The sequence below is a fragment of the Nyctereutes procyonoides genome, unplaced genomic scaffold (genome assembly GCF_905146905.1).
Source record: "Nyctereutes procyonoides isolate TBG_1078 unplaced genomic scaffold, NYPRO_anot_genome, whole genome shotgun sequence".
NCBI classification, from domain to species: Eukaryota; Metazoa; Chordata; class Mammalia; order Carnivora; family Canidae; genus Nyctereutes; species Nyctereutes procyonoides.
In genome coordinates, this window is record NW_026575137.1 from 16,458,687 (window position 1) to 16,481,611 (window position 22,925).

At 38.6% G+C, this 22,925-nt stretch overlaps 1 protein-coding gene across 4 annotated transcripts in view; it reads right to left on the reverse strand.

Moving 5' to 3' along the window:
- NCALD (neurocalcin delta) overlaps positions 1-22,925 on the reverse strand; it is a 377,982-nt gene that overhangs the window by 275,031 nt on the left and 80,026 nt on the right. Inside the window, exon 3 of one of the 4 annotated variants that reach the window (XM_055303509.1) lies at positions 12,562-12,637. The exons of the other annotated variants lie outside the window; for them this stretch is intronic. The gene's annotated coding sequence lies outside the window, so the exon portion shown is untranslated. The remainder of the gene's footprint in view (positions 1-12,561; positions 12,638-22,925) is intronic. 4 annotated transcript variants of the gene reach the window in all.

A 22,925-nucleotide genomic window follows, 5' to 3' on the forward strand; every position in this document is an offset into this window, starting at 1 on the left:
AAGACTCGCAATCAGCAAAATCCAGAGTATGAGAAACACTACAGGTCAGCGGACTGGATACATTCACACCTAAACTATACAGAAAAGAAAAAGATGGAGTGGGAATCTATATTAAAAGAAAGGTGCACTAATTTTTTAAATGAGTGAATATTTTTAAAAGCTATTATCTAAGGATACATGTTTGGGTGATTGCTATAAAAATCTGAATAATGGTCATTCACAAAGGAAAGTAGAAGGACTACAATTGAGAATGGGCACTTGGAAAGGGCTTCTGGAGTGGGTAGAAAATTTCAATTTCCTGAATGGCATGGTCATTATAAATATTTTGCCTTATGGACATTTATTATGCTATATATTTGATTTGGAAAGGGGGTGTCTTTCCTGTGCTTTGTTTTACAATAAGGTTGCTTAATTTAAAGAAAGAAGAAAGAAATTTCCAATAAATTCCTCAGAAGCATGAAAAAGCATCTAAAGAACCACCTGGTATTTTCCAAATTTGGGGGAGGTATGATAGGGTAAATAAGGCAATAATGATTCCTACTGGGGGAAGGTGAGTTAAAATTCACTCAGTACATTTCCATGATCAATACTAGAAAAAAAAATCAACTAAAAAGGAACATAGTTCAACTAAGAAAACTTGAAAAAAGTATGTTCATTGATACATAGAATTCTGTGGCTTCCATTCCCAATGAACCTCCCTGTAATCCCGAAAAGTGTTGCGGCCTATCTTCTATGTACAAGAAGCAATGGTGTAACAATCTAGGGGCTAGCCCTATATATGAGTTACAACTTAGAATATTAACATTTTGGAACAAAATTGGCCTTTTTCTGCTACTTTTCTCCCTCTGAGAAACAGCTACTGATATTTACCCTTGAAAGCTGGTTCCTAGGTTCTTGTGGAGGTAGGACTCCTGGCTTTGGACTCTTGGTGACCACATGACCTGAACTGCCCAAGATAAACTAACTCTGTCATTTGATCCACCATGCTATAAAATCAGGTAAGTGTAGCCACATTGTCACCAAGTGAAAGTGACACGTAAGATGGGTCTGGAGCATGTCCTGAAGGTACAAACAAGTTGCATGATTAGTTGACTCACATTTTTACAGCCCCCTACATTGCTTTCTCTCAACCTACACATAATGACTTCATGAGGAATTCCCTGTAATAGTGGAGTTCCCTGTTGACAGTGGAAAAAAGAGACTCAGGCATGCTATATAGATGATTCTCCATTATATATCATCACTCCCTGAAACACAGTGGAAAAAGAAAATCTTCCCAATTGGTGGAACAGTATATCTGGATATCCACTTTGTCTAGACTGAAAGATGGCCAGAAGCACAAATCTATACTTACTCATAACTAGTGGTTAATGATTTGGCCAGATGGTCAGAGGATTAGAAAGAAGAGAATTAAAAAACTGATTAAAAGGAGGACTGAGGAATAGGTATATGGATGACCCTTTGGAATGGGTGAAGGGTTGGAAGTATCCCTATCTCATGTGCATACTCAGAGCATCTACTACAGAGTAGGCAGGTAGACAAGGTAATACATTCTAAGAATATCAGTGAGCCTTATTTTCCCAGCTACCCCCGTGCTTTATCCAAGGACTTCTCCTTAAGAGTATCCATGGCAGCAATCCAGCAGGTTATATATAGACTCACCAAGGCAAATCTGGCTCCCACCATTACTGAGTCCTCAATCTCTCAAGAGTAGAAGCCAACAAGGAGCCCTGATAGATGAGCTAACCATCTGAGGGGGTTGACTTACACCAGTTCCCTCACATCATGGAGGGGACAAAGATTGGTCTTCACTGGAATAAACATATTCTGGATATGGATTTGCCTTTTGCAAGCACCACCATTCACATACTTAGACAATGCCTTACTTTCCATCATAATCCCCCTCACATTTCTTCTGGCTAAGGCAATTTCTCAACAAAGGAAGTGCAGCAACTGGCTTATGAACATGAAATTCTATGGTCTTACCACATACTCCATTGTTCAGGAGCAGTTGACCTAACAGAATGGTGAAAGCAACTACTGAAGGCTCAATTATGTCACGTTTTCAAGTACACTGGGAGATAACATCTTGAAACTTTAAGACATTATCTTACAGAATGTAGTATACACTTTGAATCAACAACCCATAGAGGACATTATTTCTTCCATACCTAGAATACATAAATCTGGGAACCAAAGGTTAAAGTTGGAGAATTTGCTCTTTTTACACCAAATATTCTAATCACAATTTTGTTTCCTGTCTCTGAGATTTGAGGCTCTGCTGGTTTAGAGTTATTCATTTTCAAGGGAAAATATTTCCATTGTAGGCACAAGAATGGTTCTACTGAACTCAAATTTGTGTTTTCCCCCGGTCATTTTAGACTCCAATGGACAAAGAAAGGTTTTACTGTATGAACTGGGGTGATTGATATCCCAATTATCAAGATTAAATAGGCTTTATGCTGAACAATACAGGCATGTCTGTAATCCAGAGGATCCTCTGGGATTCCATTTATTACTTCCATGTCCAGTAGTAAAGTTAATAGAAGATTTAACCAGACCAATAAAGGACAGATATCTAAGGACAGACTCTTCAGGAATAAAGGTTTGTGTCAATCCAGCAGAAAAAGAATTTTTACAAAGCAAAGGGCTACTTAAGGAGTGAGAAACATAGAAATGGATAAGGAAAGAAGGAAAATATACAGATATAAATATAGACCTACATATATGTAGATCCTGTGTCTATATGCAGATAGACATAGATATATACATTTATATCAATTATAGCTTAGGATCAGTCACAGAAGTGAGAACTGTAGCAACTGCATGACTTTTCTTTTGTATTCTTCTTGTTCCTATTTTTTAAAATATATTTTATTTACTTATTCATGAGAGACAGAGGCAGAGACATAAACAGACGGAGAAGCAGGCTCCATGCAGGAAGCCTGATGTGGGACTTGATCCCGGGACTCCAGGATTATATCCTGAGCCAAAGGTAGATGCTCAACCACTGAGCCACCCAGGCATCCCCTTGTTCCTATTTTGTGTATAGAAATCATTTTCCCCCTTTTCCTTTTCCCTATATCATATAAGGAATGTTGGTTGATAGTTCACTGTACAATTTAGTTTTCCAGGTTATAAAGTAAATAAGATTTGGGCTTACCTATGAACAAAATTAACATCACCCAAATATGGATGCATTGACTGTGGAACTTTTGTATCTCATTCATCAGAGAAAGAGTGAGTATGCCTTCATTTGTGAAAGTGATAGTAGCATCCACAAAAGCATCAGAATGCTGCTGTTGTTGTTGTCTAAGTTTAGATGGGGATAGAATGCTGTGTATGGTCCAGCAGGGACAAAGGGGTGGACTGTGCCTAATAGTTTCTGCTTTTGCTCAATTCCACATTCTCTCTTCCATGCACCATCCTCTGATGGCATACCACACTTCTCAGACTAACTTACCAACTGACTTCCTGTTGGGTTCTCTCAATTGAAGCACTAGCAAGAGAATGGAAAACAAGAAGGGAGAAGCAGTGGCAGTAGCAATGATGACATGATGACTGGCTCATGTGGGTACCTGGGTTCCTGTGCCACCATTTTGGTTCTAACAGCAGAATTGAACTGTAAGCCAACTATATACAGGAACTGTCTTGCCTTATATTTCTGTGTTCCTTACAGTGCCCACCCTAGGGCAAAACTTAGTAGGCACAAGGTTGTTTTGTTTTGTTTTTGTTGTGGTAAAAACATACAACATAAAATTCACCATCTTAAACATTTTCAAGTACACACTTCAGTAATGTGAAGTATTTACATTGTTAAACAGATCTCGAGAATTTTTTCATCTTGCAAATCTGAAATTCTCTGCCCACTAAATAACGACTCCCTTTTCCTCCTCCCTACCACCTGTGGGAACCACCATTGTGCTTTATGTGAAAATTCAGTTTCTATGAATTTGACTGCTTTAGATAAGTAGTCACATGATTTTTTTAAAAAATGTTTTAATTGACATAATTGTAAAATCTCAGAGTTGAGATTCAACTGAATGCATGGATCCCTTTTTCATTTTAAATTCAGTAACCTCTATTTCTTGGTCAATGGATCTCTGCTGGAAGAATCCCAGTGACAGTTTTTTAAATTTTTTATTTTATTTATTTATTCATGAGAGACAGAGAGAGGCTGAGACACAGGCAGAGGGAGAAGCAGGCTCCATGCAGGGAGCCCAATGTGGTTCTCGATCCTGGGACTCTAGGATCACACCCCGGGCCAAAGGCAGATGCCAAACCACTGAGCCACCCAGGGATCCCCCAGTGACAGTTTTTAAATGCTGAACCGCACTATGGGTGGGCACCTCTGGTGTGATTTAAAAAAAAGGGGGGGGATCCCTGGGTGGCGCAGCGGTTTGGCGCCTGCCTTTGGCCCAGGGCGCGATCCTGGAGACCCGGGATCGAATCCCACATCGGGCTCCCGGTGCATGGAGCCTGCTTCTCCCTCTGCCTATGTCTCTGCCTCTCTCTCTCTCTCTGTGACTATCATAAATAAATACAAATTTAAAATAAATAAATAAATAAATAAATAAATAAATAAATAAATAAATAAATAAAAAGTTCTTTTTTGCAGTAATCTAAAATGTTGGACTTCTACCCATTGATCCAGAACAGAGCACGTTCCCTTCATCTTCCAAAGTTTACATCTTTCCGTGCTATGTTACAAACATGTTTTCATCAGGTATGTTTCAGCCTGCTGTGAAACAGCAAGATTTGCATGGAGAATATCCAGAGAATATCAACTGTTGTTCATATCCAACACTCAGCAACAGTGCAGCCAGTAGCCAGAGGGGAAGTAGCAGCATTCAGAAACTAATTAAAATAGTGAATCCTGCTTGTGCCTGAGATCTGTTGCATATCCAGGTTTTAAAAATAAATATTTCACCACATGTTCACGGGATTACTGACAGTTTCCCATTAGGTGGCTACTTAGAAATTTAATAAACCAAAAGATTCTCTTCCAGGTAGTCATGATATTTACCATGATGCAAGGACGAAAACTCGCTAATGAAACGTCACTGACAAAAACCTATAAGTTCAAAATGATTTCTGAAGTTTCAGAGGCAAGATCTCATTTTTGCAGTATTGCCAGAAGCATTCATGGCAACCCTTCCCTGAATAATCTGCACAATACATTATTTATCTATATTACAAATTTATACTGTTGCTAGAGAAGCATAACCAAAAAACAGTAATAATGAAGAATCTGAAGAACAGAGACACTGACAAAATATCTCTGATGATAGATCAGAGGCTGGACCAATCTGGCACAAAAACCTGACCTCATGAGGCTGCTGCCTCTATGGTATGCATTAGACACCTCGGACAACTATTCTCACCATCTTCATCTTCATCATTGTTAAATGTATTCAATAGGTCTGTGATAAGAAACAATGTTACTTTAAAAGAAAATGTAAAAAGAAGTAAAATCCAGGAAGCAATAATCTGTAAAGAATAAATATAAATTACAAATAAACAGATGGAAAAATATCTAGCTCATAATCAAAGAAATGCCAATCAAAAGAACATAAGCCACTACTTTGGTCTCAACAAGGGCGAGTAAGCGGAAACAGACACTCTCAGTATAGCAGGTGGAAGTGTCCATTGGTACAACCTTTCTGAAGATAAATCTGCTAATAAATAATAGTAACTTTTAAGGTTCATATATATTGGTCCAAAAACTTTATTTCCTGGAATACAGCCTAAAGAAATGATTTGTTTTCAATGAGCTGTCAAGCACAATATAGGGAATATGATCAATAATATTGTAAAAACTACATATGGTGACAGATGGTAATGAGATTTATCATGGTGATTACTTCATAATACATATAAATATCAAATCACTACATTATACACCTGAAACTAATATAATATTGTATGTCAATGATACTTCAGTAAGATAATAAATCAATTAAAAATTAATTAACTAATAAGTAAAATAAAATGAACACATAAAAATGAGTATAAGAGTTTCATAATTTGTGATAATAAAAATTTGTAAACATCCAAATATCAAGCAATGGATGATAGATCAATAAATTGCACCTCACCCAGAAGAAGGAACTCTGTGCAACAATTAATAAAAACAAACATTATACAATATTTACTAAGTGGTAGGCTCTATTCTAAGCAACTTATAAATACATAAACTCATTTCATCTTTACTATAATCCTATTATATAAGTACCAGCATTGTCCTCATTTTACAGAGAGAACGTTAAGGCACTGAAGTTAAATACCTTGCCCAAGACCACCAAATCAGGTAATGTTGATGCAGTATTCAAACTCAGGCAGTCCAATCTGATCCAAGACTTCATACTCTTAACTATCATATCATTGTACTATAGAAGGATATTTAATATCTTGTTCAAAACCTCAAAATATGTGTAATAATTTTTAATAAAGTTAATAAATTGTTGTGTATCTGTATATATGTATGAAATACCATCCATGTATGCCAAAATATCAATAGCCCTTATTGGAATTATGGGCATTTTTTTACTTTCTTCTTTCTTCTATCTTTTCAATTTCATGTTTTACAATTAACATGCTAATTATATTTTATAACTAAAATACAAAAATGCTCTCAGCACCCTCATTTAAGTATTCCTGATAGGCTACTGCCAATTTTGAACATGATTCCTTGGAATAAACTGAAGTGCTGCGCACATATTTACATCCTACTTGACCATGAGATGCAGTTGCTGTAATTATTGTTATTAAATCTTCATGAAAACCAGGGGCACTTGGGTGTCTAGTGGTTGAGTGTCTGCCTTTGGCTCAGGTCCTGACCCTGGGTCCTGGGATTGAGTCCCACATCCAGCTCCTCGCAGGGAGCCTGCTTCTCCTTCTGCCTATGTCTCTGTCTCTTTCTCTGCATCTCTCATGAATAAATCGTCTTTAAAAAATAAATAAATCTTTGTGAAAATTAAAGAATAAAGTATCCTGACCTCAACTGATAGCACTTTGTAAATAACCTTTTCTATCAATAAAAGATTTTTATTAGTTCAACACCTAGTTTCAAAGCACCCAACCTGTGTCCAAATAAAGAGTTTTTATTCCTCACCTCACCCCTAAGTCATCTATGTTTAAATATCTATAGAGACATTTAACTTCACAAACAAAATTCCCAGTCAGGTGAGGATAGGGTGGTTTACTCTTGAGCCTTCTGCCCGTGACTCACCAGGATCTCCAGTCTTTACCTTACCGTAAGACTCAGACCCTAGAGCTCCTCCATGCTAATTTCTGACTGAATCACTTTTGAGATTTAAATTGCCCCAAGAAAAAGGCAAGTGGGACATGACAGAAATTAAACCAGCACCTTACCACACAAACTGTCCACACTGCAAGGAAAGGAAACATTGCCTATGGGTTGGTGACACAGAGGCAGTAGTTATCTCAAAGAACAATCTCTGCCCTGGATAAGAGACATTTACTGCATAATCCTCTGTATGGGGCTTGCAGAGTCTGGAAGAAATAGGACGAGTCCATGACCCTGCAAGAGCTGCTTCATCAACTTTCACTGGGATCAAGTTCATCAACTACCTGGGCAATTTTCACCACTGGCTATTTGGTGGCCTTGATTGTTCTCATGGCAGTGAAGCCTCTAAAAGCCCAAAGTACAAGGGCTCCAGATACTGCGGCACTTAACCAGAATAGCGCAGAAGTACTATTTGTATTTGGTGGCGTATCCATATTCATTAGTAACCCATTTCACAATGTTCTCACAATTCATTTAGCAATGTTGCTGAGATCCTCCCATGGGCTCCAAAACCATAATGACTATAATGGGCAGAATTGTGGATGGCCCCCAAGATTCCCACCCGCAGGTATACACACCTTGTATAATTCCCTCCCCTTGAGTTTGGGTGGAACCTATAAATATGATGGTATGGCCACTTCCTCAATTAGGTTAGATGAATGGCTAATGGTGATGGGTGAGCCACTCTATCCTGGCCAACCAGAGAGATGGGAATTCAGAAGGATGCACTCCTGCTGGACTAAAGAAAGCAAACACCTGTGTTGCAAACTACCCATGGGAGCCACTTGGCAAGGAACTAGATTATGGTCTCTAGAAGCCAAGAGTGATCTCAGCAAACTGCTGGCAAGAAAACAGACTTTAGTCCTCCAGCTTCAAGGAAATGAATCCTGCCAACAACCAGTGATCTGGGAAGATGACCCTGAGCCTCTGAGATCACAGCCCCTGCTGCCACCTTAATTTGACCCTGGGCAGAGGACCCAGCTAGCCTGTGCTCTACTCCGAACCTCAGGAACTGTAAGATGATAAATTTGTTTGGTATGAAGTTCAGGCTCTTATGTTGTGATAATTTGTAACACATCAACAGAAAACTAATACAATGACCACTGTGACATTGTCAGAACATGTGCTGCTAATATTCTTTCTCATACTTCCACTCTTCAGAAGGAATTCACATCTCTAAAATTCATCCTCAAGGAGAGTAATAACTGATATTTATGTAACAGTTTGGTGATGATTTAACTTTCAAATCAATCTCATCAGAGTTTTACATCATTAATCTGAGTGAGTTTAGTGGTGATCAGGAACAAAGATTCAGAGGCCAGGATGCCTAGATTTGACTCTCTTCTGCCACTTTCTCACTGCATGGGCTCACACCAGTTTCTCAACTCTCTGTGCCTCAATTTCCTCACCTGTACAACAGGGATATGATAATCCCTACCCTCTAGGGGCTTGTGAGGATTAAATGATTTTATATAAAGTTTAGTTTCTGGTAAGCACAGGATACGTGTTTAGTGTCATTGCTATTAGTGGTAGTATCTAAACACACAAGGAAGCAAAGTTAGCTTTGTTCACTTCCCAACAGGAGATGCTGCAAGAATTTAGCCTAAGGTTTTAAAAGGTTCCACAACAGTGAGCTCATGTGTTATCCTGGAGAAAGGTAACCCAAAGCAGGGGAAGAATGGGCCTCCACCCTCTAGCTGATGTCCTGCGTAGAATGGGAACAGCACAGGCAAGAAAGAATGAGCTTTTCTGCCCACCCCCCAAAGGACCACAGATCCAGGGGCAAACAGGAGTGTGATGGCTTCCTTAGGTAGCCTTATAAAGAGAACCCTGTTTTGTTTTTGTTTTTTTAAGATTTTATTTATTTATTCATGAGAGACACAGAGAGAGAGAGGCAGAGACACAAGCAGAGGGAGAAGCAGGCTCCACGCAGGGAGCCCGACATGGGACTCGATCTCGGGTCTCCGGGATCAGGTCCCGGGCTGTAGGCGGCGCTAAACCGCTGAGGGCCCCCGCGCTGCCTGAGAAGCCTGTTTCAATTCTGGTTTCCCGGAATTCCGGATTTGAGATGAGACACAGACACAAGTGGATTCCTGCCACTGCACCTGGACTCACACAGCCTGTGCCCTGTACATCCTAGAGCACAGGAGGGCTGCCTGGGCTGTGCTGCCGTGTTGATCAGCTCCAATAGGTGTTCCTTCCAAGTGATCATGGTAGCAGTAAAGCCATTAAAAGCATCTTCCCTGAATTCTTCTGGCCAGTTGGGGTGGGCACAGGAGGGCTGGCAATGCCTCCCGAGGTGCTGCCGACGTGGTGACAGGACAGTAGGTGACAAAGACAGTAGTGGCTGTGTCAGTGGGGCTGTTCAAGGTGTCCTCACCTTCATACCACAGAGACAGGCTCATAATAGGAACTTTCTAGTTCAAAGAGTACCCAAGAGTATTAAAGGTATGTTTTCTCAGTGTGGCTTTTGTCCTATCAAAGCACCACCAACCAAACCCTTACCTGTGTACTAATTTCTCAAATTAAGCTTTAAAGTACTCCTGGTGTGTGTCTGGTGGGGCAGAGGGGGGTGTATGAGCATCTGAGTAAATATCTAATCCTCGCTCTGTGTGTGTGTGTCTGTATGTGTGTGTGTGTGTGTGTAATAAATACTCCTTTTGTGTCTGACACTCACTTGTGCAGCCCTCATGGCACACAGAGAGGCATGCCCAGTGTCCTTTTCTTTGTGTACACCACACCTCTTCCCCCACAACAAATCAGTCATTGAGAAAGTAAATGGAAAACTCTCGCTGAAAGTGCTTCCCCTTATCTCTCAATTGCACAAGTGAGGTTTGTTTCAGAGAGTATACCTTCATTTGCAGTGAAAGATGTCCTAAGAGATCCAAAAAGAGGTAAGAAAGTTCAAATGCCTGCAGGTTTTGTGCAATTAGTGCACAGGAGCAATGTAAGTTAAAATGAGCAAGCCTAGATGACTTGCCTTTCAAAACACTGTGCAGATCTAACAAAACAGCCAAACAAACATCTCACAAGTGGGCCATGTATGGCCTGGAGCCACTTATTTGTAATGACCCCTGACCTAGAAAGAGAGTAGGAGGCTCTTGAAAAGGCCAGTTTGATACAAGGAATGCAGACCTCTAGGCAGACATGTGGAGCTCAAAGAGAAAGTCAAAGCAGCTTGAACTTTATGAAAATTGGTTGATTTGCAAGCTCTAAATTCTCCACTTGGCACAGCCTGGAAGTCCAATGAAAGGCTGGAATAATAAACCAGTCTAAACACAAAAGGCCACAATCAAGAGGAAATGCCTCAGCTACTCTCATCCAACTACCATTGATATCTTGATAAAAGAAAAATGTTTCCTTTTTCTAATTAAAAAATCCAACCACCTACTATGGTAGGGTGGGTTTGAAACCATTTAGTAGAAGTCATTCCCTCCTGGTAAGGTCTATGAAGTAGTCTATTTTCCCTGAGAGGAATTCCTTGCTAATATCCCTAAAGAGCATAATTTGCCCTAGCAAAGCTTGGCCTAGGCTTACTAGTACATATAGTCCTCAGAGAGTTTCATCTATTCGTTATATACATAACAGAACATCAAAATGGAAAATTCCCTCTCTGTTTAGAGATAATAAACCCAAGACAGAATTTCAAAGTTAGCATCCACAAACTAGTTAGAAGATACAGAGAATATCAAGAATATCAAATTCAGAGATGAGAGAAAAGTAACTGAGAAAATTATCTGTGAGCAGGATGTATTTGGAGACAGCAGTACATTAACATGTGGGAAGGAGTGGGGGTTTCCAATCTTTCTTCAAGCCTGGTAAAGGGCAATTCAACGGGACCACTCAGAGAGCTTGACTGTGATTCTGGCATTAATAGAAGTCGAAAATACTCCAGGTAGGTAGACTGGAGCTGCCAACATGAGTTCAAGGAGAGGAAGCTGTGTTGGAATCTGGGCAGGCCTGCACTCCCAGAGCTCATCCACAGAAAGGATGCCTGTGTATTTCCCATGACAAGATGGAAATGGGGCCACTCACAGGAACGCTACTTATGAGGTCATATTAGGTCCCATCTTGTAGGATCTCCTGGATGCTTGACGAAAGCTGGAGATGACTCCAAGTTCCTTGGATGAAGAAGCAGTACATGAAGAGCCAGAGTAGAGAGAGTATGCCATCTGCATCAGGGCAGCTACAGATGAAGGTGTCCCAATGGCTAGGCAAAGGGGGTTAGTGTTGGGGATAGTGAGGCAGCAGACAGTTTCTAGTAAATCCACAGAAACAGCCAGGAGAAAAAAAAAAGTTAGCCTTAAACCCCTACCAGGCTCAGAGAATATAAAGCTACCTAACAGCAGTGTTATCAAGTAAAAACTTGGTGGCTCCCTTTATCTTTCTGCCCCTTGGACACAATCACAGGGATGGGCAGAAGTGAACACAGGTAGAGGAGCCAACTACCTTCCTTCTCCCCATATTCCAGAAGCACACCCACTACAAACAAAATACCACTCCAACAAAAATACCTCCTTATATTTATCTTAGATTTGCCGTCATCGGTGCATCAGAAGCAAAATATGAACACACAAGGAAGTCACATCAGCCACACCTGCTTATTCTTATTTTAACTTTACCTGAGATAACTATAGGCATTTAACTGAATTCCCCAATTAGTATATGGCTTATGTGAGTTCTTTACCCATTTCCGTTTGAGGATAATATTTTACTGAAGTTTAAGCTTTGAAAAACTTTTAATTAGCAAGAAAGAGTTCAGAGTTCTGGTTTTGTTTAGTTGGGTTTTGGGTTTTTTTTTTGGGGGGGGGGTGTTCTTCTGCTGGTTTCTATAATTGTTCCGTAGAGTGACAGCCATCATGCCCTTCTCCCAGCCACAAATATTGGTATTACCAATTAAACACAAATAGGCTGTCGCAGGTTGAAAATCTGGACGTGAGCAAAATGCTATAAAAATAATTGAAAGGTGAGAATTTGGGGAGCTTGAGAAAGGAAAAAGCAAGAGAGTTGAGACCATTAGGAAATGACCTGAAGTTGGGACTGAAATCATGAAAGACAAAATGTTAGAAGGTTAGTAAGCAGCTGTTCTGCAACACTGTTACAGACAGAAAATTTTAAAAAGAAAAAAGAAAGAAAGAAAAAGAAAAAGGAGAAGGCTACATATGTTGTACTAAATCAGGCTGGAGTTAGAAGTAGGAGTTGGAAGAAGAACATTTCGAAACCACTCATTCTCTTTGTTTTCCGGTTCCTACCTGAAGGAATAAGCCAGGCCAGAAAGAAGACATCTAGTAGCTACTCCTCAGCTCTAGGACTCTGGTTACATCTTTCCTAGGAAGAAAAACAACTTGAGCATTTGTCCAAAGAGGCTATTTTGCCTCAAAGGATGGAAACTAAAATGTTACTAGACTCCCTGAGCACCAACACTTGACATTTTAACATATTTTCACTTACTTGCACCAGTTCTGGCCTTCATTTTAAGCAGACATGTTAAAGCAATGCATGGGAAAATTGCTATGTGAGTTGTTTAAAGATAATTCTTTTTAGGGATCCCTGGGTGGCGCAGCAGTTTGGTGCCTGCCTTTGGCCCAGGGCGTGATCCTGGAGACCTGGGATCAAATCCCATGTCAGGCTCCCGGTGCATGGAGCCTGCTTCTCCCTCTGCCTGTGTCTCTGCCTCTCTCTCTCCCTGTGTGACTATCATAAATAAACAGAAATTTAAATAAAAATAAAATAAAACTTTTTTTAAAAAAATAATTCTTTTTAAAGAACTTAAGTCTGATAAATTGTATAATTCAGTCTGATAAAATACTAGAAGAGATAGAAGAATGTGAGAAGACGGAGAGGCTGCAAAGTTATTATTTACAACTTTAAACAATGAATAAACCAATGGGGGGAAAATAGTTCATCCTTCCTAGGGAAGCTGAGGAGGCATAGAAATGGGTCCAAGAAGAGAAAATTTGGGAAGTTGCTCCTGCCGACTGTGGTGAAAGCCAGCATAAGTTCTATAGGAACAGGAAGGCTCGCTGAAATGTAGACTGGGAGTATTATGTGCCTACCCTCCACCCCTCAACAAGGTGAGAATGAAATTAGGAAATTCTTACATTTTACCCTTTCTTACATAATTTACTACATATGGTTATTATATATAGCATTGCTACATACATTATATATGGCATTTTCCAAATACAATGTGATTTGTGTAAAAAACTAAAAGTGCTGCCTTATGATAAACATTCAAATTTTAGCTATTCTGGTCATCATTATCATTAGCAACCAGGTTCAACTACCCAGTTGATAGATACTTGAACTTCTTCTATACCACTAGCTTTTGACCACAACCCACATAGGAAAAAAAAAAAATTCATGGAGACTCAGTATGCCCATACATACATATTTGAAGCCAATATTTTACATTATGATATTTTTGTCTTAATACAAGCAGTGTAGTCTGATATATTCCATTTGTTAAATGCTGGTCATGGCCCCCTAAACTGATACTATTATTACAAACTGCTTACGGTTTAAATAATGCTGCTTGCACCATTCCTGCCAACCATTTCTAGGAACTCACAAAGACACTCAGTTGAGTTCATTAATGTTGACTGAGCCTATTACACGGTAAGCACTGTGCAAAAAATCAAATGCTTAGATAATTCTCAAATTATATAATTCACTTCTAAAAACATCTTCATGTATATGATAATACTCTGGATACCTGATAAATAAGCAATGCTGATATTAATTTTGCTTTTACAGGCCACAGCTTATGTTAGACCCTGTCCACCAATTACATTAAAATAATTCACTGTTGGGTGGATGTTCCCTGATACTGCACCAAGACCCTATAAACTCCATTTCACCAACTGGGAACAATGTGTGATAAATTCTCCTAGAACCTGAATGGATTCTCCTAAAAAATGTAAACATAGTCTGTTATTACAATATTACTCTTTCCTGTGTCTAACCTTCCTATATCTGTCTAAGTTTCTTTGTCAGAATCACATACTCTTAAGTGTTTCCCTTAGATGTTCTTAAGCAATGTTCACAAATGAGAAGAGTAAAGGCAATGCATTCCTCTGCCAGTAAGTTTTCCAGGTAGGTAAATATTGAATCTCTGGTCACATATTATGATTATGATTATGATTATGATTGATTATTTTAGCTTTGTCCTACTTCATCTCACAATGAGTATGTTTTAAATGTTACAGAGGTCCTATCTGACGGCGTTAATTAATTAGCTGATACTTGAAAAACAACTCTTAAGCAGCATTGTCCAATATAATCTTCTTTGATCATGGGTTCTGTGTCTGCACTGTCCAATTTGATAGCCACTAGCCGCATGTGGTATTAAGCCCTTCAAATGTGGCTGAAGCAACTGAAGAACTAAATTTTTAATTTAATTTAATTTTAATTACTATAAATTTAAACAGTTGGATTTAGCTAGCAGCTAGTATATTAGTGCAGATCTAGAGTATTTATCATAGGATACTAATGATCCTGATAATAAAGAAAATAATAACCAAAGGAGCCATTTATTGGGAATTTATCAGGGACCAGGCATTAGCCTAAGCCCTTTTTACATACATGATACAATTTGCTTCTCACAACAATTTTACCTGGTAAATACCATCATTATTCTCTGTGTTTTTGGTTGAAGAAATGAGGTTACATAGCCGGTAAGCCATGGAGCTGAGGTTCCAACCTGGTCTGCCTCCAGAGCAGAACTTCTTATAATATCCACTGGCCATGTATGTGTGTGACTTTCATTTCAATTGATAGAAAAAAGAGCTCTACGTGAGACTTGAGAATAAATGACTTTTTCTTTATCCTTTAAAGAAATCCCCTCCATCTAAGTGCCCAAGACTGGCTTCTAAAGAAAGAAAAATTCTACTACTGAGAACTCTTCCAGTTCTAAAAACAAATGTCTCTGTGATTTAAATAAAAGGTTTGAGATCAAGAGGTAAACTAGAATTCCAATTGTGTTTATGGTTTAGAGAATCCCTGCCCACTTAAGGATATGACACTATTTTTACAATTACTTGAGATTTATTCTTGCCTGCTTCTGAGAGGATGGGAGGGGGGCTTATAGATTAAACTGTGCCTAAGATACTTAAGGATCATAAAAAAGCAGAGATCGGGATCCCTGGGTGGCACAGCGGTTTGGTGCCTGCCTTTGGCCCAGGGCGTGATCCTGGAGACCCGGGATCGAATCCCACGTCGGGCTCCCGGTGCATGGAGCCTGCTTCTCCCTCTGCCTGTGTCTCTGCCCCTCTCTCTCTCTCTCTCTCTGTGACTATCATAAATAAAAAAAAAATTTTTTTAAATAAAAATAAAAAAGTAGAGATCATTTGGAAAAAATAATAATGTAAGAAGGTTTTTAATCACCCAATTTCTGAGACAGAGGATTAACTAAAGCTTCCCAGCTAAAGCAAATATTTAATAATATAATAATAAACAATTAATAAAAATGTGGGACATTAGGTTGTACACAAAATCTATTGTTCCCTCATTTTTTCTTAACAAGGAAATCAAATTGATGCACAGTGTTCATTAAAGATACAGGACACTCAAGCAATTCCCATCTCTCCTCCTCTATAAAAGCAGACAATATCACAGGAAAATGTAAGTCAGTAAAGGCAATTTTCTGAGAAGTCCTGTAGCCCAGGAGTTCATCTTTTGAGAGTATGTAGTGTCCTTCTGCCATCCAGCACTAACACAGATGTTGCTTTCCTGTTTGGCCCCTCTGAATGGGCTCTTCTGACCATTGTTGCTGCTGACCACTCAGAAACTGAACTGGGGGATTAGCAGCCCCCTCCACTTACAGCACAGAAGAGATAAGAAAAATGGGCACTTGGCTCTACAAGTATGCTCTCTCAAGCTAACACAGGAAATTTTTATAAGTTAAGAACTATCTACTGTCATTCACTTGCAGTTGAGCTGAGTGTGTATGTGTATGTGTATGTGTGTGTGTGTATGAGAGAGAGAGAGACAGACAGAAACAGAGACAGAGACTGACATTTCATTAAGAGTTTTAAATTTGTCTGTGGTTTTTGTCTCCTTATGTACTTTCTTCTATTTGGAGAGGAGAAATAATCAAACACACGTGCGCACATGTTCTGCTTTGGAACATTTACTTTTTAAGGGGATTTTTCTGAGAGGTGATTTGTCTTTATCAGGTCAAACAGTTAAAGATTTAGTTGCCTCTTATCCTTCACACAGCTGCCTCTATTTTAAAGATTTTATTTATTTATTCATGAGACACACACATACACACACAGAGGCAGAAACACAGGCAGAGGGAGAAGCAGGCTCCATGCAGGGAGCCCGACGTGGAACTCGATCCCGGGTCTCCAGGATCCCGCCCTGGGCTGAAGGCGGGGCCCATACAGCTGCCTCTAATTCAGCTTTGTCCTCACTACATTCCCTTGAGGTGGTTATCGAGGGAACTTTAAAGAGGATAAAGGGGTACCAAGCCTTTGACATCTTTGATGTACCTCCAATTACATAGAGAGTTAAAAGGAAATATTTTTCTAATTTGTATGCATACAATGTATGAGCTGCTTTATACACTTTAATTCTCACAGATCCATCAATAGTAGGGATGATTTTTATCTCCATTTTACAGATGGAGAATACTACACTAAAACTTACACCCAAGATCTCACAGGTGTCATAGCTAGAATCAAAACCCAGATTGTCTATCCCAGATCTCATGACCAAAGTCACTAAACTGTTAGTCCTTGAAGGGAAAGATGTCTATATTGAATACCCGTGTACCTAGGTATAGCACACACTAGTATTCAATAAATATTGGCTAATGAGCCAACTGACTAAATTTATCCTCATTCCTCTTTTGACTACACCACAATTGTGCTCTAAATTGGAAAGTTGAAAGAAATAGAAATTAAAAAAACTTTCCAATCATTGCTAAGGTATCACTCCCTCTCTCAGAACACTTAAAAAGCCTCAACAGTCTTCTTTCGTTCTAAGGAAAATAGGATTCACTGGTCTTCATTCATTCTTCCATCCCATTCTTATTCATTCTACTCAACATGCATTTCTGAACAGTGTGAGCAACAGTGTAAATATACATTCTAATTAATTATGTAAGAGTGGGTGAATTGCTGTTCTCTTATAAATGGGGTTGAGAGTTTCAAAAATTAATAAATGTTAACAGGAAGGGAAATAGGTTAAGACCTAGATGTCACTATTATCCTTTGTTTATTTGTTTTAATTAATAGACTTCAATTTTAGAGCCATTTTAGGTACAAAGTCCCCTCCCTCACCCCACACAGTTTCTGCTACTATTAACATCTTACATCAGTGGTATACATTTGTTACAACTGATGAACCAGTATTGATAAATTACTTTTAACTGAAATTCATGGTTAACACTAGGTTTACTCTTTGTGCTATACACTCTAGGATTTTGACAAATGTATAATGACAAATGTATAATGTACACCACCATTATAATATCATAGAGAATAGTTTCACTGCCCTGAACATTCCCTAAGCTCTATCTCCCTCTCCCCTAACCTTTGGCAACCACTGATCTTTTTTACTGTCACTATACTCTGGCCTTTTCCAGAACATCATATAGTTGGAATCATATAACATGTAGCCTTTTTGGATTGGCTTCTCCCACTTAGCAATATGCATTGAGGGATCCTCTGATCTTTCCTGCTTCATAGTTTGCTTCTTTTTATCATTGAATAATATTCCATTGAATGGGTATACCACAGTTTATTCTTTGAGCTATTGAAGGATAGCTTGGTTGCTTCTGAGTTTGGGCAATTATACATAAAGCTGTTATAAACATTCATCTGCAGGTTTTTGTGTGAACATATGTTTTCAAATAATTTGGGTAAATACCAAGAAATATGATTGCTGGATCATATGGTAAGGGTATGTTTAGTTTTGTAAGAAATGGCCAAGCTACCTTCCAAAGTGGCTGTACCATTTTGCAGCCTCCCTCTAGCAATGAATGAGAGGTCCTATTGCTCCATCTTTGCCAGCATTTGATGTTGTCAGTGTTTTGAATTTTTGGTGTATAATGGTATCTCGTTGTTGTCTTAATTTGCAATTTCTGTGACATATGATGCTGCACATACCTTCATATGCTTATTTGTCATCTATGTATCTTCTTTGGTGAAGTGACTGTTAGATCTTTTGCCCATTTTTAATTGTTTGTTTTCTTCTTGTTGAGTTTTAATAACTTATGCTCACATTTTTCATTGTTTTAAACACAAAAACTTCCTCTGTGTTCCATAATTCTCTTCTTCCTTTTATCAGCTAGGTACTGTAACTCGATTGCTGCAGCTTTTGCAAATGCTGTTGAGCTCTACGTCGGCATGAGGGTTAACACTTTAATTCAACAGCACTGTACTCCAAAAGTCAGTAGGGATAAGACAACCAGAAGAAATAATGGAACCATCTCAATAAGGCCTTGAATAGTTTTGGCCCAGTGGCCAAGCCATCCAAACACAGAAGTTGAAAACCACGGTGTGCCATGCAGACTCCAAACCACAGTGTATCAGGTTAAAACAATGTTCCATTTTTTCAATAGTTTTTAAACATGAGACTCCTAGAAGATATCATTTCCCTGGGGTGTTCATTCTAAACAATAATGAGGAGCTATTTTGCAAAAGGAATTTCAACAAAAATTTAAGTGAAGTAGGTCTTCAAATGGGCAGAAGAATGGACATTTCTAAACTTGCTGTAGGGAATTACATCCATCAGAATTTTCCTATCTAGAATGAAACTGAATTTAATGTTCTTTGGATTTTTATCAGCATCAAGGTAAAAAGGAAGAATCTCTCTGAAGTGCTTTATGTAGTTATACAAAGAACTATTTTTTAAGCATTTTATGGTTGGCAACAAGATAATTTTTTTTTTTAATTTTTAAGGAAAGAATTTCTTGGGTCTTCTGACAGGTTGATAACACAGACCACAGATCTCAGTAATTATAGCAGATAATTCCTGATGAAGCAGTTGAGAAGATTCCAGCCTAAGAATATCAGAAAAGAAAAGGGAAAACACTCCCACTGGGTTATGTCCTTTTTATCTAATACATTTGGCCTGAAAAATTACAGATTACAGACCTCTATTCCTAGGCCCCTTCTTGATTGTCTTAAGTAGCTAGCCCACCTGCCATATTAGCCTTTTGGTTGTGAAGGCATTTAGCTTTCTCTCACACAGTGCTTCTGAGGGTTTCACATGTATTACCTCAGAAAGTAAGGAGGACTTGAGGGGGGTTAAAGCCACTCATATGGATTATGAACTTATTTTTACTAAATGCTTCTGTCTCTGACCTCACCTAATAGTTTCCAAAGTCGACAAAGCTGAATCTCACCTCTCTGTCCACATTTAGAACTGAACAGGTGTATGGGATGCCTGGGTGTCTCAGTGGTTGAGCATCTGCCTTTGTCTCACGTCATGATCCCATGATCCTGGGATCGAGTCCTGTATCAGGCTTCCCGCAGGGAGCCTGCTTCTCCCCGTCTCTGTCTGTCTCTGTGTCTCTCATGAATAAATAGATAAAATCTTAAAAAAAAAAAAAAAAGGAAGAACTGAACAGGTGTTGGCAAACATCTATAAAGAGCCAGGTAGTTTGGTTTAGGCTTTGCAGCCCATGCAGTCTCTGTCACAACTACTCACCTCTGTAGCTAAAACATGAAAGCCAGTATAAATAAGGACATAAAGGAATCAGCATGGCTGTGTTCCAATAAAACTTTATTTATGGTGGACACTGAAATTTGAATTTGATTTAATTTTCATATATTATGAAATATTACCTTTCTTTTTGTTTGTTTTTTTTCCAGGCATTTAAAAATGTAAAAACCACTCTTACCTTGAGGGCCATACAAAAACAAGCATTGAGTCAGATTTAGCCCACAGGTCATAATTTGCCTGAGAAGAAATGTCAAAACATTAGGCAGTCACAATACAAATAGGAACCAGATGCTTCTAGCAATTACCTGTGGAATCCTATAAGGAGATAAGGTTCCAATTTACAAATATAAAGAACCCTATGCCTTGAAAATATTTAGCACCCATGTTTAAAAAATTACCATATATGCTATAATTTCATTTTATATGTGTTATGAAATTCAAGCCTAATGAAGAAATCTTGATTCCTTTAAAATCTAATTTTATACATCCTCTCAAAAATTGAGAGAGTTTAAAATGTTCAATATTTAAATATTTATATTAAATATGAGGGCACTGGAGTGGCTCAGTTAGTTAAGTGATTGACTCTTGATTTCGGCTCAGGTCATGATCTCAGGATCCTGGGATCAAGTCCTGTGTCAGGCTCCACACTCAGTGGGGAGTCTGCTTGAGGATTTCTTTTTTCATTTGCCCCTCCCCCCACTTGCATTCAATCTCTCTCAAATAAATCTTTAAAAAATACTAGTATTAAATATGGATTTAATATTTTAAATATTAAATACTTCAAGTTGGTATATTTTAAAATATTATCTCTATTCTTAGCTGGCCTTTAAAAGTAGCATATTAAAAGTTAAATATGAATAGAGGTGCTAATGAATAACACTGCTTGACCACTTACTATATACCAGGAACTAGATTAAGCACTCGATTAATTCATTCAATCCTCACAGCAAGGCTGATCATTGTTATCTCTGTTTTACAGTGGAGGAAAATGAGGCACAAAATTAATGAGTGAGGGAGCCATGACCCAAACACAGACAGTCTAGCATTGTTAACCACCTGGCAACACTGACATATGTCAGATGTGAGGTGTCATTTCCCTTTGACTTTGAATCAGTAATTTCTTAAAATGGGAATGGTTTCTCATTCCTCTAGATATTTTTATTACTTTTACAGACAAGTGGATGTCTATTTTTTTAAGGACCCTCAATCTTAAAGTTGATTTGCCAATTAAGGTAAAATATATATCTATAACGACCTAATCACTCACAAAAGTTTAACTCTTTATTCATGTACAAATTTTATCCTTTCCAATTCCATCAGGAACATCTTTTTAAGATATAAGAACATGTTAATTGTGATTTTTCTCACTGACCCTCAAGGCATCCCTCACAAGTAAAGAATTTAGACATGAGTGGAGTCACATCTTTCAGCCATTCATTTACATTCATTCCAAAGCACTTGCACTGAACATGCTTACTAGGTGTGGGCTATTATCTGAGGGACAGGAATGTTTAAAAACCGAATACTGTCCAGTGATGGCTAATTTTATGCATCAACTTGGCTAGCACATGGTACCCAGATATTTGATCAAACACCAGTCAACATGTTACTATGAAAATATTTTTTAGAGGAGATTAACATTTCAATCAGTAGACTCTGATTAAAGGAGATTACCCTCTAAAATGTGGATGAGTCTCGTCCAATCAGTTGAAGGCCTTCAGAGAAAAAGATTGAGGTCCTCCAAGAAAGAGAAAATTCTGCCTCCAGACTGCCTTTGGACCCTAGTTGCAACATCAACTCTTCTCTGAGTATCCAGCATGCCAATCTGCCATGCAAATTTCAAACTTGCCAGCCTCTACAAACACATGAGGCAATTCCTGAAAATAAATTTCTCTCTCTTCTCTCTCTCTGTCTCTCTCTCTGTGGACATATATCTATTTTTATTTTTATTTATTTATATATATGCACACGTATATATGCATACCCACATATGCACAGACATCCCATTGGTTCTGTTTCTCTAAAAAACCCTGATTAGGCAAAAAATGTAAAGTTCACTGACTGCTGAGGACAGTGGACAAAGGGAGCTCTTCCACACTGCTGGTGTGAGTGTAACCTGTACAACCACTGTGGGGTGCAATCAGTTGATGTCTAGTAAAGATAAAGGTTTGCTCATCCTGTGACCCAACCCCAGAAGAAAAAACACATGGCACTGCATAGCCAGACTCACTGGGTATCATTGCTGAGCTGACACAAATAGTTCCCAAGTTTCTGAAGAAAGATTGCATTTAGTGTGAAAGTTTCAAAACCATCTCAAATCATTCAAGAACGATAGACCTAAGTCATATCCATTCACAATAGGCTATAGAAGCCGGTGGAACTGTGCCTAACATATTTGGACTTCACTGTACCCCTAGACAGCAACAGCAACTGCTCTCACTTACCAACCACCCACACTCCAGAGTGAAGAGCCTCCATTAATGACAGAAAGAGATGAAAGCCCCTAGAGCAGTGTCTGCAAATAGTAAGAGCTTAATAAACATTAGCTATCATTAAGGATATAAAAATACACATTTCATTGTTTTCATTTGAAGTGAACTGCTAAAAAAAAAAAAAAATGCCTGCCTTCTCCCTGGCTCTTTACCCACTCTACAGTGGGACCAAGTGAGCCCTTATGATAGAATCATCCCTTTCTGCTCAGACACAGCTGGTTGATTCTTTCATCACCAAATTAATGAAGAGTGGGAAGGGGTCAATCATCAGTCAGTCTGCTGGTGTGTGAACTACACCATCTTTCTCTTAAACACACAACATACCATTGTGTGAAATTTCACAATGAATGGCTGACAGAACAAAAGTAAACTAAAATCTAATTTCTCCTTCAGTTTTCTTATTGCTTTCTTTTTATTTCCTAGTGGATATTGGTGAATACCAAACTATT